Genomic DNA, 19127 nt, shown 5'->3' on the forward strand with positions numbered 1-19127 from the left:
CAACGGCACACAATTCAAAAAACTTAGAAAAAGCCACAAAGGCAACAAAAGCAAATAAATTATCCAAGCGTGCTTTTCCCAATAAAATGAGCTCCTATTTATAATCCCTTGTTGGCAAAAGTTTCCCAAAGAACTCCACTTCAAAAACTGCGGAAGTTTTCCAAAAGAACTCAACACTTGAAACTTTCCAACACTCTTTTAGAAATATCCTTAGTTACCGATTCGTGAAACGAATCAAATTCAGGCACGTGAATCAAATCTGTGGATTCGTAAATTTTTTTCCCAATTATGATTCGCGGGGGAATCGTGTATATTTTTATTTATACAAATGTGTGTGTGTATGTGTGTGTGTGTGTGTGTGTGTGTGTGTGTGTGCGTGTGCATTATATATACTAAAAAATGAGACAAATATACATAATTCTAAAACTAAATCATTTCAAAGTATGAATCTATGATTCTAAATCATTTCATAGTTTGAATCTATGATTCTGGTATGAATCTATGGTTCTGGTATGAATCTATGGATCGAATCAAAAAAATAATCTAGAAGAATCCGAACAAATCCAGCCACGGATCTGGATCCAGATCCAATCTCTAGGGCACGAATCCGGTAACTAAAGAAATATCTCTTAATGTCATCATTACAAAAACATAAGTACTATTATAATAATGGAACTTTAATAGTTAATTAATAAATAAGAGCACATACAATAATTAACCTCATCCACTGTAGGTGACGACCAACTGCTAGAGCCACCCATTGTATTGCCAAAAATAGAAACTACCAAAAATATACTTACTAAAAATAGTAAGTCTGCAACTGGGACCCCCCAAATCACCCTGTCAGCTCACAAGGGTCGCTATGATGAGCTAACTCCAACTCCACAGACTTGCCAAAAACAAGGACATTACAAGGGGAGACTATAGTTGTGACACAACTCTTGTTCTAAATATATTCACCCTTTTCTCCAAGAAAAGGTATTAATTTTCTAAAACTCATAAAATCTCACATGCTGATAAAAAACCCATTTCTAATAGATTTCTTTTTGATAAACAATTTCGAGTAACCTCACAAGCTAGCAAGATGCACAACGCTGATAAAACTTTTATAATTTTTCTTATTTTTGCATAAACTCCACAAGATGGGAAGATCAATGCTCTGATTCCACTATAATATCCTACTATATATTTTTCCTCACAACATTCTCAAAAGTACAAGCAAATAGTTTTTTGCAAAATAAAAGCAGCAAATGAACTAAGTAGATGTTCGTTAAATTATCAGTTCGAAACAAATCCAGATTTGCTATTGTATTATAATAACCAGCAATACAATAATGCAACATTTTCCAATCTTAAAGACAGCTAAGAGAGTTAGATTAGTAAATAAAGATAAGTGCAAGCACAAATGAGACACTTGGCATGATGTCTCCACAAACAATGGGTTCTCATCCACTCTCTTATGGCTAGAGCGTTTCTGCCTCCAAGCTGGTTGAAGTTGAGTTTCCAATTCCTCAAGAGAAGAAATCTATAAAATCAAACCAATATCAAAGCATGCTGAAAATGAACTGCCCACTTTATAATATTCAATTGATCTTTGTATAAATTTACATTATGCTCTCGTAAGACAATTTTAATATTACATGAATATGTCCTTAAATTTCCAAATGTCCCAAATAGGAGAAATTACAATTTTATAATTGTTTGTTGCATTGTGTATTGGTAATTAAGGCTAATGTTGGTCTGAAATTGTTTGTATGAATGCATATTTTGATTTGTCTATTCTTGCATGTTGTGCATGATAAATGAGGTGTGCAACACTCCTGAAAGCATAGTCAACATTGTCGATGTGCTTGGTCCTCTCAAGCTATTGTTTCCTAAGAAATTGTGCCATATGTGTTCAAGCTCTTGACCTCCAAGAGTAAAATTCAAATTAGAGTAAAGGAGTAACACATTGCCAAACAACCATCATGTAATCGCTAATACAATTCAGCCTTACGAATGTTCTATCTACATTTCAAAAACATGATTTCGATTTCTGAAGCATTTGTAAGATAATAATTTTACTAGTTTTTTTTAGTTTTTTTAAAACTGGCATCATCATATATAGAAAAAGTTGGACTAGACATATCAAAGTTCTGAAATTTTTTGGGAGATATCAGAAGATTAAAAAACTCCATATAAAGATGTCAAAATGTTCCTTTGAAGTGGAGAAAGTATAAGTTTGAGCATACTTTATCAAATGAGGATGTTAAGGTAAATCAAAAAAACATTGAAGATAATAAAGGCATGGCCTATCCCCAAAATTATTAAAGAATTGACAAGGTTTTTGAAATTTACAAAGCATTATAAGATATTTGTTAACAATTATGCATATATCATAGCTCACTTACAACCTTGTAAAAATAATTCATTTACAGGATTGAAGAAGCTACTATGTACTCAAATAATTTAAGGAGATGGTAACTTGTTCATCAATTCTATCCAAACTGAACATTACAAAAGATTGTGGTTGAAAAGTAGCGCTTCAAGGAAATTTATTGGAATTATAGTCCTAAAGGATGGTAGTCTAATCTTTGTAAGCCACCATTTGAATGGAAACTTTGCAGCATCCAACTTGTAAGAAAGAGATATTGCCATTACACAAGCCACCAAACAATGTGTGAATGCCTTATGGTTCAAAATTTTATGAGCAGAGAAGATCCTGACAAACTGATCCTGGAGGCACAACAAAATGGGTTTCAAAGCTATTTGACTATGGTTTTTTAATTAGTTGTAAGAAGAACAAGATGTGTTCGCTGTGCACTTTCGAGGTAAGAGTGCACTTTCAAGGTAAGACAGTGATGAAATGGTCTTAGATCCAATGTCTAATATCCAACAAGACAGGACGGAACATAATCTTTCAACTAAGTAAACTTTCTCCCAATTACAAAACCCAATGCACTGGATAATTTTGTACATGGAGGGGAGATATGTCATAGTAAAAGGACAGGCTTTCCTATGCTCTATATCTTAGTTGATAATCTAGATTCAAGAATAAACACACATGTAACATATTGGATTTCTCAAACTTTACCATCAAACTCAGAGATATTTCTTCTTGGAAGGAATGAAATCAGATGTGCTCAAGAAAGGAGATGCACAAAAATTTGTGATAAGATTGTTTGCTATGATATAAGAAAAAGGAAGATACAGTCAAGACTCAAGGCCTACTACAACCACTACCAATTCAAAAGCAATTTTGAGAAGTTCATATGGGTAAACGAAATATACAGTAAGTAATTAAAGGAGCGTCTACAATATTTCACTTCAAACAGGTGATCGTAGGGGCACAAGCAGCTCCCTTTGGCTCATGATCATGTAATACTAAGTTTCATATATTTAAGCAAAAGCAATTTATGATCATCTATATGGGTATCCACCATTATCTACAATTTTATGTTTGTAAAGGTGCTCTTACATGAAAGCAATTGATGATCAATCTTCAGTACTAGTTATACATTAGACTGAACAAAAACTTGGCAATGTTCAAAAAAGGATAGAGCAGTAGGCAGACCAGCATTGCAAGAAGGATTTGTTAAGGGATAGGTTTTTCTTAGACTTTTAACTTACCACAAATGTCCCTTATACAACAAGTTGGCTTGTACTTTCTGGTCCCTCTAAAATTTTGCACAGTATTGTTAATATTCCTTGCTAATTGGTGTTGCCTCTGTCTTCACAAATCTGCCAAATTTTTCAATATACCATGCTTAAAGATATTCAATGGAGATTAAATTCAAGTTCACCCAAGGCTTCCAAAGTGGAATGAAGTGGGAACAAACACAGAACCAGAAGCCAGTATTGGTCAAAGAACGCAGAAGCTAAGTAATCAGGTTGTCTCAGAGTATTCCATTATTTTTAAAAACATACAAAAGGTAGATGCAACAAGAGAATTTGATGCTGGAACATTCAAGGCATTAAGAGCACGAAGAGAGATTTTTTGAAGGTGGAGGGCATGTGGCCCTACTCATTATCTTTTCATTCTATATGGTGTGAAGTTTTGAAGTAGCCAACATGTGGTCACCAAATAGTTCCTACTTTCTAGAATTGCAAATTTCTCCCATTGACTTCATTAGGACCTTGGCAATCCCACGGTGACGCAGTGCAAGGCAAGGGAATCCCCAAAGGAGATGTCCTAGCCCCCAACAATATAACCACACAGCGGAAACACAACAGCAAAAAGCAACAATGCAAGATCTGATATCAAATCACAACTCTTTATTCATAAAATAACTATTTCATGCAATGTGTCGGGCTGTAAGGCCTTCCCATTTACAGCCAAATACAAAGCAATTGCAATAACAGTTCTGTAAGATCCCTCAAGATCCAACCCATACACTAGCTAGTCCAGATCCACACTTTGGTAGAAACCTCCAAGATCTCAACTTGTGCTCGCAAGCCACCAAGCAACCTCCTTGTTTGTAAACTGCAGCCACTAGCTCTTCTCACAAACTTGCAACTCCACCACAATCCTGCTGTAAACTGCCTCACATTCAGCGCTCTGTCCACAGACTCAGGAAAACTCGCTCCTCTACTTCCTCCTTCTCTCCAAGCTTCTACTAAGAAGAGATCACACCTTGAAGCTTGATTAGAAATGCTCATATGCCTTGCTTAAATAGGCACTTACCATCCAAGACATTACAAACACAACCAATGTGGGATAAAAGGTAACTACAACTACCTTACAACAAATACTAAATTCCCACCCAAATACAACTAAGCACCAAAAAGTGGCCCATTAAATATTAAATGCATGATTTAATAAAATGTCCACAAACTTCTAGAATTCCACCTACACACCTCGATAACTGGAATGACAACCATTTTTATTTATTTTTTTCTATTTACGCCACCTATGCACCTCGAAAATAGAAATTTTCTTTTTTCTTTTCCCTTTTTTTTATTATTTCTCCTCTAATTTTCGTCACTTTCTCTCTCCAATTTTATTTTTATTTTTTTAAATTTTTCCATGCAAGATGCTCTTGCATCACACAATCAACAATTGAAACAAATAGGAGCTAGGTAGATCACCATGAATCATTCATACAATCACTGCTTCTTTGTTTAGATGTCTTCTCTTCTGGAGGTTCCTCCCTCAAAGCGGTACAGCTTACATATTTCAAATCTTTACTATCCTTGTGTATGAAACACCAACTAAGCTTCCAATTTTTGCTATTCACTATACTTTTCTTTGCATCTTAAACTGTATATATGTCGTTACAGCAGATGAATGCTTGATAGTGATAGTATTCTTGCTATTACAAACCCTGTGAGCTATATATCCTTGAATAATTGTCATCTTCTACCAAATGTATTCCATTTCTAATTTTCATTATCATAACATCAGATTCTGAATGAAATTAGAAGGCCACTTCCATACAATACACTCATCAAGTACTGCACTTCTCATAAAAAGTCGTATGCACTTGCATTTAAGTATGGGTCTAGTATGACTAGATTAAATCAAAAGATTGGTATTTAAGTCTGGTTGATAAATATGGATCTACGGAAAATCCCATTGGACCATTTGTAATTTGAAAAATAAATAAATAATAAAACTCCATTTTATATGTATTGCATATATGCTACTAGTACATACAATCAATCAATGTTCAATTTTTATCTAATTAAAAAAGAATGAGACCTTTGCTGTCCCTCGGAGAACATTTTAATGCCCATGAACCAAATATTATTTTACAAAAAATTCTTCGACACCATCAACTATTTAGAATTTCCAAAGCTTAGATTTTCTACATCAGATTTTCCACATTATTTTCACAAATTCTTTTTTTCAAGGGGTATGTCTAGAATCAATTGTATTTTGTCCGATTTCCTTCAATGATATCACCTCTAGGTCCCTCTTCAAGAACAGACTAAATTAAAAAAAATATGTACAATAGAGTTTTTCAATACATTTTAGCAATGCATAATAAAAGATAGGCCAATCTTACAAAGTATTTACAATTAATTAATAGAAGGCCTCAATAGCTTTAGCAGTATAATGTTAACATTATTAAAGATATTATTATAAATGAGATATTTGATAATGGATTCCTAATTTCAAGCCAAATTCTTGTTCTTGCTGTGATAATGTGGTTATCATCTGTAAATATATTTTGAAACCCTCTTAGATATTCATGTGTGCTTTACGAACAGACATATAACCTAAGTTCCAATATCTAATACAGCAATCAAGCAAAAAATCCCACATTTGGAGGAAAAAGGGCTATCCATGAAAAGCATATTGAAAAAGGTTTACTAATCATTTCAAATTCTATATAGTAGCGGCACGCATTCAAAACTTCAATCATACACGTGATACATTTAAGCCATAAAGATAAAATATCATTTGATTTTTATTGTCAACAAATTGCAAATATATAATTCAAATGCCTTAAAAAGCTTTGGAAACATTCATCACATTCATTTTTTACACCTACCTCCAATTTATTTAACTCTGTGTTTTGACGATGTTGATCATAGATTGTCAGTTTCACCAATCTACAAGAAAACAGAAAACCAATAACTTCTTAGACGCAAAAACAATTAACAAAATCGCATAACATGTACGGAGCTCAAGAACAGCAATTTGATTGGAGAAACTTAAGAACTGTCAGAAAAATGTTTTAAGAGGATTTTGAACCAAAAAAAAATCGGAGTTCATTTGTAAATCAAGAAATAGATTTTCCATTCAATTGACTCTGCACCTCAAAAATAATCAAATCTGACCATTTTCTCTTATGCCCTGTTAACATAATCCGAGTAGAAAAGACTATGCTAATGCTGAAAGAGAAAAGGCAATTTTATGAGCGGATCCTTCAGTTTAGAAACCCAAAGTTCCAAATAAAGGACAAGTTTGTCTAATGATTGAATGCTTGTTGCTATCATATAGAATTTCAAATGAATGGTAAACATTTTCATACAATTTACATAGATGTCATTGGTGTCCTCCATATGGATGATTGTTTGTTCGATAGTAGTATTGAATATTGAAACATAACTTAATTATTGGTTCCTAAACTATGCTTGAAGATTTGACTCTTAAGAGTCTTATATTTACAGAATATTAAAAAAATATCACAACATGAACAAACACTCAGTCTAAAATTGGGTCATCATTTGACAGTCAAATTTGGCCAGACAGAGTTCTGCACATTTTCCAAGTTGAACACTTCCAACATTTTTGACACTTTTCAAATAGACTGGCATAAATCAGGATCACAAAGCAATCACCCTACCATGTGACCTATTGATTATTGGCATTCAATCAAAACATTGTTTTGAAAGCATGTTGGACCACACTAGATGAAGTCGAGAACAGAAACCTTTAGCTTCTGATCCCTTCTAAATTATATCTATCCCTTTTCTATTAATCATATAATGCTAACTTAATGTATTTTCTCAAATATTACCACCTAAATCATGTGGCATTGTTCCCAAAGAAAACCATACATAATACCAACAGAGTAATGCATTAGGCTAATCAACTATTGTTTTCTTAGTGTACATTTTAGTCACCATCCATTAACAGATAATTTAGTTATAATTTTCCAAACATCTCTATGCTACAACTGTTGTGATTAGTCTTTTTCTTTTCTTAAAACATCCAAGTCCCTACAGGTAGTGTGGGATCAACCTAATTGAATCTGAATCAAATCCAGATCAAGTGGCAAATAAATTTCCAAACAATTAGGGTACGGACTGTAAAGAGCCCCTTACTCCAAAAGCAAATTGGTGACTACTAAATCAGTTAAAGACATTGTATCTCAATTTACATAATAATTCTATCATATGGCCATTGACAGACTATTGTTGAATATATATTTGGATGAAGATGTATAAACGACTCAAAATTAAGGGTCCAAAAGTCCAAGAACATTTGGATATAGAGGAAGTTCAATAAACTTAGTAGATGAAAATTAGTCTCCATCCTAGAACTTAGTAGATAAAATCAATCTCCATCCTAGAACTACATTATAAAAAGGCCCTTCTCCAATTTATGTTGTAAATTCTAGTGATCGTATAGCTATTGTCAATGCTTTTGTGGATAACCAAATCATCACAAGAAGCAAAGACAACACAATTCAACTAGAAAAATCAAATTTCTGCTTTACTTTTGACATGCCAGCTATACGTCTCTTGCAATATTGCCCAGGAGATTTTGGCAGCTCAAATAATCATTTTTCATTTTCTCAAGTTTTCTGCACCTCTACAGGTTTCATGTTACTTTATTTATGTGTTCCCCAACTTATGGTTCTCGTTATATTATTATAGACAACCATAAACATGTATCTACTTGTAAATTGGTTAGTCTGGTGTTAAATAAAGCTTCTGGAATTAGCTGTGTGAGCTTATTCGTTCGACATTTCAGATCAAACCCCATGAATCATTATCAGGAAACAATTGCCAACAGAATAGAATAGTATGATGGTTAAAATGGAGAAATAAAAGGAGAGGGTGAAAAAAAAGGTAAGAAGGAACAATAAACACACTCATACAAGAGAAGATAAAAGAAAAAAAATCCATAACTAAAGTCAAAAAATATTATAATTCAGTCACACACACACACAGCCAAACAATTTTATATATACAAACACACACAATTGTATAAGATAAAAATATTATTAGCAAATAGTGAAAAAAATGTCAATGAAATACTTTATGGAAGTTGTTGGTTCCTCAAATTGTTGGTTGGAAAACCTATGAGCCTTGCTTTCTCAATGCTGGGTAATCCAACACAATTTGACCAACGATTAGGATTGATGTTTAGAGATCAAATCCTCTTCACTTCAAAATCTGCTAACCTAGGTGGATAAACCTAATGGAGACTGTTTGATATAGCTTATGCGGATTTTATTACTTGATGCTCTTGCGATAGCAAGTTATTCCTAAGGAGAAATCAAAAGTGGAAAACTGAATGCTTTTTGAATACTTGATTTAATGCTTTAAATGTTTTAAATAAGTATGTGATTTAGGGATTGCAGAGCACTTGAGTACAATAAAGAACTCCACCAACCTTAATCGATAATATGCTTTATTGAAATTAAACTAGACCAGTTCCTTACTCCAGTTAAGCAAAATAGATTCAATTCAATATGGACTTCAGGATCATCAAAACCCCTCAGAGACATTGTGCACTTACCATCAATTACAAAACGGAGAACTTGAATACAAACCCTAGTTCAATTGTTTTTAACTTCGAGCTTAGAAGACCAATTGAATAAAAGACACAATGCTTGTGAATTTTAATTATCAAAGTAATGTATTGAATTGCAATCTATCAATGGCAATGTAAATCCAAGAGGACAATCTATTAAATATATATAGAAGATAATTCTGCACAATTCTTGGGAGAAACGGAGTATTTTTATTTAACTTCAAAGAAGAGTACAATAGAGTGGTGGCTGATTGCAATATCCACTCAAAACTTGCACAGATTGTTCGATCTTGTGCTATACCCTGGTTTGTACATATTCTGACGTGTAATAATCTATCGATATAATATATGATGATGCCTTTTTTAGGGTCCTGATACCTCTCCTTATAGTAAACTGACAGGTGCAACAAAGCTTCAAACCCCTTCAAAAATTGTTTAACTAAACTAATTACAACTATTCATAATATTTATGGTTTTAACAAAAAGGAAAATCTTCACAATCTTCAAGGAAGAAGGTCAAGAAACATATCGAACATATCATTTATGTATGCACGTTCACCCGGCTATTCTTCCTGCTCCACCAACATTTGTGCAATTGCAACTATGTCCTCTTCTAGTTCAAGCTCATGACAGTCACTCATGTAGCTAGCATAATTCTTCCTGAAGTCGCACGCAACTTGGTACAAACTGTTAATGATGTCGAACTAATCTTCTTCTTCGGTAGAGAGATCAAGCTGCGTCACTGGCTTGGGTCCTTGTCCTCCGAGATGCACTTGTATTGGTAAACCAATTTTGCACGTGTAATCTGAAATCCAGATGGAGCTTAAAATTTTGCAAAACATCAAGGCATCCATTTGCGCAAAAATGTTGGAAATCAAAATACATTGCAGCAGTACCATCTGGAAAGGAGGATAAATCAAAGTTAATAATTGTAGAATCAGAAAATAATTTCACTGAAACTGTCCTCATATATATGACAGAGAATTCTGAGATTCCAAAGCTTTTTAGGCCAATCACAGTTTAATCTTATACAATACTAATCAAGGTTTGCTGATGGAAAGAATACTCCCCAATCTGTAGGGGCAAATCATGTATGTTGACAATCATACTGTTAAGAAAACATACAGATAGTGCAGCCGACAGGCAAATCCAAGAAGAGATTGTTTTGTCTATTGCTGATGATGGTATTTATAGGCCTAAGACTAGGGATGCTATATGTGCTTATGAGGAACTTCTCAGTACTATACAACACCAGCCTAGTGATCAACTACAGGATTTCTGGAGAGGTGCTGCTAATGAAGTGTTGGCTGTTCTAATGAATAACTGGATTAAGAACCTTGATAAGAGGAAGGAGATTGGGAAATTTCGAATTCTTTGTTATCTCAGCATGTTGCACAACCTGTTTCTATTAGTAAGCTCATTACTGATTATTAGGATGCTGACAAAGCATAGACAGGTGTGGCAACAGTTGCTGGCAAGGTTCTTGACTGTGATATTAGTGTTGCTGTTGAGTTTGAAGACGAAGAGAGAGAATTGGATCAAATACAGTGATACCTATAATCTGAACGAGGACAATAATATTAGCAAAGGCAGTAAATGTTAGTATATACAGTGACAATGATTCGCAATAAACATACCATCAGTCATAGCCTACCAAGTTGATTCCACAGTTATGATATGATGGCACATAAATGTTTGAAACTTTGAAGTCTCAAGACATTCTCAATATGTGCAGTTGGTGATTTGTAAAGATAGAAAATATCATTGAATCTGCAAGATGTATGATGAGAGAGAATTGTTGTTAAAGGAGCAACATATGTCCAGAACTTGGAAAATAGGTGTTGTGAACTTCTCGCATGCTTTTATTGAAGAGCTTGGTATCCCATGCAATTTCCGAGTTGTCTCTAATCCACAATGATGGAAGATTAAGTAGCTATATCTTACAAAATCGATAGAACCAAGGAACAACCACGGAGAAATAAATATGAAGAGCACGAGATGCAAAAGGAGGATAGTCATGTCTTCAATATCCTCACCGCGAATATGCACAACTGTGGAGGTTTTGGTGCCCATATTTCACAAAGCCGCTGCAACATTGTCTATTATAGATTATTGTTTGATGACCTATATCTAACGTTATTGTATACTTGATTGCAGGTTTGAGAGTCGGAATTAATATGATTTGTGGTGATACAATGATATGGAGGCACATCGACTCAAGATGCTCACGCCAATATTGAAGCCCGCCTGTGTGATTCTCACTATCTGCAAATAAATCGAAAGAGGAGTTGTCGTGGATTGCTGACTACGGAAAGGATAAAAATAGGCGGAAGCAAAATTATATACAATGCAAGTGCTTCATGGACCATGCGAATTTGCAAAGTAAGACACAAGTTGTCTAGAAGCCTGGTATGGACACGTAACGGGAATGAGACAAATGTTGGCATCCTTGGTTCCACACGGGAGCTTACCCAATTCAAGAGCGGTTGTTCGGTCCTATCCAATAAATTTAACAAGACAAATATATATATCTCTGATAGTTTTGGGTCATATTATAATTCATTAGAAATATTAAGCTCACAACTTTATTGGAAGGCAGTTGTGATTAGCATCTACAGAGAGATGTGTCGGTTCATATTAGCACCCTTTCACATTTATAAATATATGAGATGTAAAACAAAAGAGACAAGATTCATATTTATATTTTAAAATTTTACCTATACTATGATCAATGATATATTTTTATTCTTTTATTGAAAAAGAAATGATTTTTTGAACTAAGCTTGTGGATGGTGGATTATCGAATAAATTCTTGTGCGATTCTGGAGTCAAACTGTATTGGATAGATCATCCATAAGGAGTGTCTCCAGTATATTTCTGGATCAGTAAGAAATATTTATTTAAATTTATTTGCATTAGAGTTTTAAATTATTATTAAGTTGTGTCCTTTATAAATGTTTTTTATTAATTCTATAAATATTTTAATATTCAGATAAGTGGACTGGGTCATTATTGCATTTTAAATTTGATAAATGTAAATATTGTGAAATATTTAATTGTTTCCGTATTTATGTCTAGGTTGTCTCCGCAAGAGTTAAAGTGCATCTTAGACTAGTTTAAAATTGCGTTCATATAATTGATCCATCGCGTCTGAATTGTTAAAACTGTTTATAGTTTAAATACATTGAACTTTATAAAGTTGTACGTTTCAACTTATAATATTGACTCTGATTGCCCATTTAATTAAGCACTGGTCTTTTACTCTTGATTCATAATCCATATGCTCGCAATTGTTTCATTTCTTTCCATTGAGGAATTATTATATTCATTTGTTGCATTTATTCTTTATTTAAAACATTATCACATTTATTTATTAATTAATAATTTTCAAGTTAAAAGTTTTATGTAATTCTTGCCGTTAGGAAAACTTTTGTCGCAATTGCATTCTAATCGATTTGTTTTAAGCATCTTGGATTGAAGGTTGTTGTCCAAGATCAGGTACACCCGCCTCGGTCTTGCAAAGTCGAAAGCGCAAGGGGTTTGGATCACATCGATCAATCTCGTCAAGTTGGCCTTAAACCGGTTGGATATCCTAGCATCGAGCAAGCAAGGCTTGTAGGATTCTAATTTGCGGTTTTGGGAACCAACACTTGCAACCTAAAGAATTTACCAAAGAATGTACACTAAAACTTTGCTTGTACATTCAACTTGCGATGAGGCCTTAATAAAACAGTGGCATTTAATAATCCATTAACTCAAAAATTTCATTGATGACATTCCACACATGTTTGGTTGCGTAAGTACAACATTTATGTCATTTCCAATTAAAATTTTGCAAAATTTGCCTAGTACTCAAGATATTGTGACAATAATCATTTTGCCTTTTCGCATGCTTATCTCACTCCCTCTTCTGAAGTTGCGATGATTATTAATGCACTACAAACTCTTTCCACCATTTCAAGGCACATTCCAAAACAACTTTTGCAAATTGGTGAAAAATCACCATTTCGCATTGTACCCTTGCATGCTCCTCGAAAATCGCCAATTCGCACAGTCACATCAACATCCCTTACAAAGCTTCAAAAACTCATTGTTTCGCAAGACTTCATGTGCTCTTCATCTAAAATCGTGACTTCGCATGGCCCACAAGCAACCTACTCCGAAATAGCATCGAAAGCGTTTTCAGACCACGTTAAGCTTCTTCCCTACAATTAGGCAAAATTTTGCCATTTCGCACCACCTTAACACCATGCCCTTGAAATCCCGATTTTGGCTATTTCGCAAGCCCCTCATACAAGTTTTTTCGAAATAGCGAAAATGAAGTTTTAACATCAATTTTCATTATAAATTTTGGTTCCACCAAAAGACATGGTCACCAAGAGATGGTGGTGCTTAGAGATTCCAGAGATGTAATGGTATGGATAATTGTCAAAAATAGATTGTGAGGTGTATTTGAGATTGCCTTTTTAATATATATTTACAATTTCTAGAAAATATGACGACATAGTGTGAGATTCTATGAGAAGCAAGAACCGAGCAAAGATCTGATGTCAGTTATAGATCATATGCATCTCTACTCAACAAAAGATCAAGATCAAAATAGTAGAATGAGGACAAGTTTGGTATGGAAGAAAAATTCAGACAAAGAAAGAGAATTTTGAGAAGATTCTCAATACTCTCACCAAGTTACCACTTAACCTGTAAATGTGAGAGTAGAGTGTTGATTATAGAAATAAAGGCATATACATCTAGGATGTGCATTAACTCCTACTCCATATATAAGATGGGAGGTTTTACCAACTTAGTAAATGACAAAATATTTAGCGACTATTATTGAATAGATTTCTGGAGGAAGATGTATAAACAACTCAAAATTAATGGTCCAAAAGTCCAAAAAACTTTAGGATCTAAAGCAAGTTCAATGAACATAGTACATGAAAATTAATCTCCATCCTAGACTTTAGTAGATAAAAATAAAACTCAATCCTAGATCAACATAAAAAAAGAACGATCCTAGAACAACATAAAAAGAGAATCCCTTCTCCAATTTATGTCATGAATTCCAATTATGATATAGCTATTGTCATTGTTTATGTGGATAAACAAATCGTCACAAGAAATAAAGGCAACACAATTCTACAAGAATCAAATTTCTCCTCTACTTTTGACATGACAGGTTTATGTCTCTTACATTACTGTCTAGGAGATTTTGTCAGCTCAAATGTTTCATTTTTCATTTCTCAAGCATTTTGAACCTCTACCGACATGGATGGTCTCATGTTCCTTTATTGACGTGTTCCCCAAATTATGGTTCTCATTATATTATTTTGGAAAACTATAAGCATGTATCTACTTGTAAAGAGGTTAGTCTAATGTTAACTAAAGCTTCTGGAATCAGCTGCAGAGTTTATTTGTTTGAAATTTCAGACCAAACCCCATGACTCATCATAAAACAATTCCCAACAAGTCATCTTAAATAAACCATACTAATTAAACTAGAAAATAAAAAAATATAGTCTAATCAAATAAAAAAATAGCATGTCGGTCATCACCTATATGAAATGACACCCGCATGTCAAAAAGTCATGACCGTCACATAAATCCATCGTACAGAAAGAACACAATGGATAAAAAGGGGTAAATGATTTGACATATAAAAATTCCATGTAGTCTCTCAATATTCCACTCATGTTAAAGACATGGTGACGATTATAAAGTTATGAAAGACCATCAAAATAAAACCCGAAATTATAGGAGGCCACTCAAGTAAGGTATGTTATGTAAAGGTAATTTGTTTTATAATTTAGAAAAGCTGTTTCTTTTGTTAAACAAGATTATTATATAACTTTATTCTTTGATTATTATATATATGAACAAATTTATATATGATTTTATAAAAGATATGCAAGTTTTAGAAAAATGATTTTTCAATTGAAAGAATGATAATTAAAGATTTGATATTATAAGAGTAGATAATATATTATTAGATATCAATATAATACATTATGAAATTAATAATAATTTATTGATTTAGATCATAGTGGAAGATCTATAACGGAATAAAAGATAAATTAGATGGATATAATCATGAAGTATATGATCCAAGAATAACTTGGTGGAGGGCATTCATTACGAATGTCATTATATGATCCAAATAAAACTTGGTGGAGGGCCTTCATTATGAATGTCATGGTACGATCCAAGTATAACTTGGTGGAGGGCATTCATTGTGAATGTCATCGAACGTTCCAAGTATAACTTGGTGGAGGGCATTCCATGTGAATGTCATGGAATGATCCAAGCCTGGCTTGGTGGAGGGCATTCATTTGAATGTCATGGTATGATCCAAATAACTTCGTGGAGAACATTCATTATGAATGTTAATTATTTCAAACAAATGAAATATTTAGGTAAATTTATTATCATCTTATTGATTCTTTTGTAAGTCATTATTGTCCCAAACTAGCCCTAATACCGAGGACATTATAGGGGTATCAGAGCAATGATCTTGTCATCCTGTAGACTAAATACAATTGTAAACATTTCAATCAATAAAAGATCAGAGTATTGAATTCAAGTAATAATGAATTCTGAGAATATCATTAAACAAATGATGACTATATACAAGGGATTTCTGTCGATCTAGGAGAGGGGGAGTAAATCCTCTCAAGATAGGTGAATTCCAAGATAGGTAAAGACAGGGTTTCCAATGCCTTGAGGAAAGAGTCCAAAATGGGTACCAACATAAAGTCCTAAAGACTCGAGCATCATGAAATCTATCAATCATCCTATGTCATTCAATCATCAAACACAATATATAAATCGCTAATTATGCTCAATCAACCACCAAATATTAAATAGGAATTGATCCTATATTCACCAATCTCATTAAATAATCAAAGTTGAAGTACTCGTAGCATGCACTCATAACTTTACCCTAACTCTTGGTTATCATTCAATTCAAACAAAGGGAAATTGAACAATATTGTTTAAGATATAAATGTAAATTGTAATTGCTTGAGGACAAGCAATTTCGGGAGGGTAGGACTATAATATCCCCTCTGATAATGGAATAACTAATTTAATATTAAATAATCAGCAATAATAAATAGATCAATATAATAGATATTATGTTTATATTTAATTATTAATAATTATATATATACAATACTAATTAACTAAACAATCATACTTAAATAAACCATACTAATTAAACTAGAAAATAAAAGAAATATAATCTAATCAAATAAAAAATAGCATGTCGGCTATCATCTATATGAAACAACACCCACGTGTCAAAAAGTCAAGACCAACATATAAATCCATCGTACAGAAAGAACACATTAGAATTCATGGATTAAAAAGGGGTAAATGATTTGACATATAAAAATTCCATGTAGTCTCTCAATATTCCACTCATGTTGAAGACAAGGTGAGAAATTATAAAGTCATCAAAGACCATCAAAATAAAACCCGAAATTATATGAGGCCACTCAAGTAAGGTTTGTTATGTAAAGGTAATTTGTTTTATAAATTAGAAAAGTTTTTTTCCTGTTTGTTAAAAAAGATTATTATATAACTTTATATTTATATTATTATATATATGAACAAATTTATATATGATTTTATAAAAGATATGTAAGTTTTAGAAAAATGATTTTTCAATTGTAAGAATGATAATTAAAGATTTGATATTATAACAGTAGTTAATATGTTATTAGATATCAATATTAAACATTATGCAATTAATAATAATTTATTGATTTCAATCATAATAAAAGATCTATAATGGAATAAAAGATAAATTAGATGGATATAATCATTAAGTGTATGATCCAAGTATAACTTCGTGGAGGGCATTCGTTATGAATGTCATAATATTATCCAAGTAAAACATGGTGGAGGGCATTCATTATGAATGTCATGGTACAATCCAAGTATAACTTGGTGGAGGGCATTCATTATGAATGTCATGGTACGATCCAAGTATAACTTGGTGGAGGGCATTCCCTATGAATGTCATGGTACGATCCAAGCCTAGCTTGCTGGAGGGCATTCATTTGAATCTCATGGTATGATCCAAATAACTTGGTGGAGAACATTCATTACGAATGTTAATTATTTCAAACATATGAAATATTTAGTTAAATTTATTATAATCTCATCAATTATTTTGTAAGTTATTATTGTCCTTTAGGATCTTAAGCAAGTTAAATGAACATAGTACATGAAAATTGATCTCCATCCTAGACTTTAGTAGATAAAAATCAAACTCGATCCTAGACCAACATAAAAAGAGAAGCCATTCTCCAATTTATGTCATGAATTCCAATTATGGTATAGCTATTGTCATTGTTTATGTGGATAACCAAATCGTCACAAGAAACAAAGGCAACACAATTCTATAGGAATCAAATTTCTGCTCTACTTTTGACATGACAGCTTTACGTCTCTTGCATTACTGCCTAGGACATTTTGTCCGCTAAGATGTTTCATGTTTCATTTTCTCAAGCTTTTTGCACCTCTACCGACATGTATGGTCTCATGTTCCTTTATTGTCGTGTTCCCCAAATTATGGTTATCATTATATTATTTTGGAAAACTATAAGCACATATCTACTTGTAAAGAGGTTAGTCTAATGTTAACCAAAGCTTCTAGAATCGGCTGCATGCATTTATTTGTTTGAAATTTCAGACCAAGCCCCATGCATTATCATAAAAAAATTGCCAACAAGAGAATAGAATAGAAAAGCATGATGGTTAAAATGGCACAATAAAAGGAGAGGGTGAGGACTGCAAAGACAAAGGAAAAACGGGAAGAGGATATTTGGAGGAAGATGTATAAACGACAGAAAACTAAGAGTCCAAAAGTAAAAGAGACCTTTAGGATCTGAAGCAAGTTCTATGAACTTAGTAAATAGAAATTAATCTTCATTCTAGACCTTAGTTGATATCTCCATCCTAGGCCTACATTAAGAAAGAAGCCCTTCTCCAATTTATGTCATGAATTCCAGTGATGGTATAGCTATTATCGTTGTTTATGTGGATAATTGGACCATCACAAGAAACAAAGACAACACAATTCAACAAGAAGAATCAAATTTCTGCTCTGCTTTTGACATGACAGCTTTACATCTCTTGCATTATCACCAAGGAGATTTTGGCAGCTCAGATGTTTCACTTTTCATTTTTTCAAGTTTTTTGCACCTCTACCAGCATGGATGGCTTCATGTTCCTTTATGGACGTGTTCCCCAACTTATGATTCTCGTTATACTATTTTGGACAACCATAAGCCTGTATCTACTTGTGAAGAGGTTAGTCTAATGTTAAATAAAGCTTCAAGAATCAGCTCTGTGACTTTATTTGTTTAACATTTCCAATCAAGCCCCTTGAATCATCATCAAGAAACAATTGCCAACAAGAGAATAAAATAGTATGATGGTTAAAATGGCCAAACAAAAGGAGAGGGTAAGGATTGCAGAGATCAAGGAAAAAAGGGAAGAGGATATTTGGAGGAAGATGTATAAACGACTCAAAATTAAGAGACCAAAACCTCAAAGACCTTAAGGATCAGAAGCAAATTCAATCAAATTAGTAGATGAAAATTAATCTACATCCTAGACCTTAGTAGATAAAAATCAATCTCCATCCTAGACATACATTAAAAAAGAAGAAATTCCAGTGATGGTATAGCTATTGTCATTGTTTATGTAGATGATTGAATCATCACAAGAAACAAAGACAAAACAATTCAACAAGAATCAAATTTTCGCTCTCCTTTTGACATGACAGATTTACGTCTCATGCATTATTACCTAGGAGATTTTTGTAATATCTTGAATAGCATATTTGGCCAAAATTTCTCTAATATATTTCAGAAACATTAAACTAACAAATTTATGCAATAGATTCAGAACTGCACAGCATAAATAC

At 33.1% G+C, this 19127-nt stretch overlaps 1 protein-coding gene across 2 annotated transcripts in view; it reads right to left on the reverse strand.

Moving 5' to 3' along the window:
* The window catches only part of LOC149530225 (uncharacterized), a 110133-nt gene that overhangs the window by 36455 nt on the left and 54551 nt on the right, over positions 1-19127 (reverse strand). For both annotated transcript variants that reach the window (XM_089809602.1, XM_089809603.1), the window contains exon 3: positions 6477-6537. The gene's annotated coding sequence lies outside the window, so the exon portion shown is untranslated. The remainder of the gene's footprint in view (positions 1-6476; positions 6538-19127) is intronic.

Source organism: Cupressus sempervirens, chromosome 11 (assembly GCF_028749045.1).
Source record: "Cupressus sempervirens isolate cs-2001-9-10 chromosome 11, ASM2874904v1, whole genome shotgun sequence".
Taxonomy (NCBI): domain Eukaryota; kingdom Viridiplantae; phylum Streptophyta; class Pinopsida; order Cupressales; family Cupressaceae; genus Cupressus; species Cupressus sempervirens.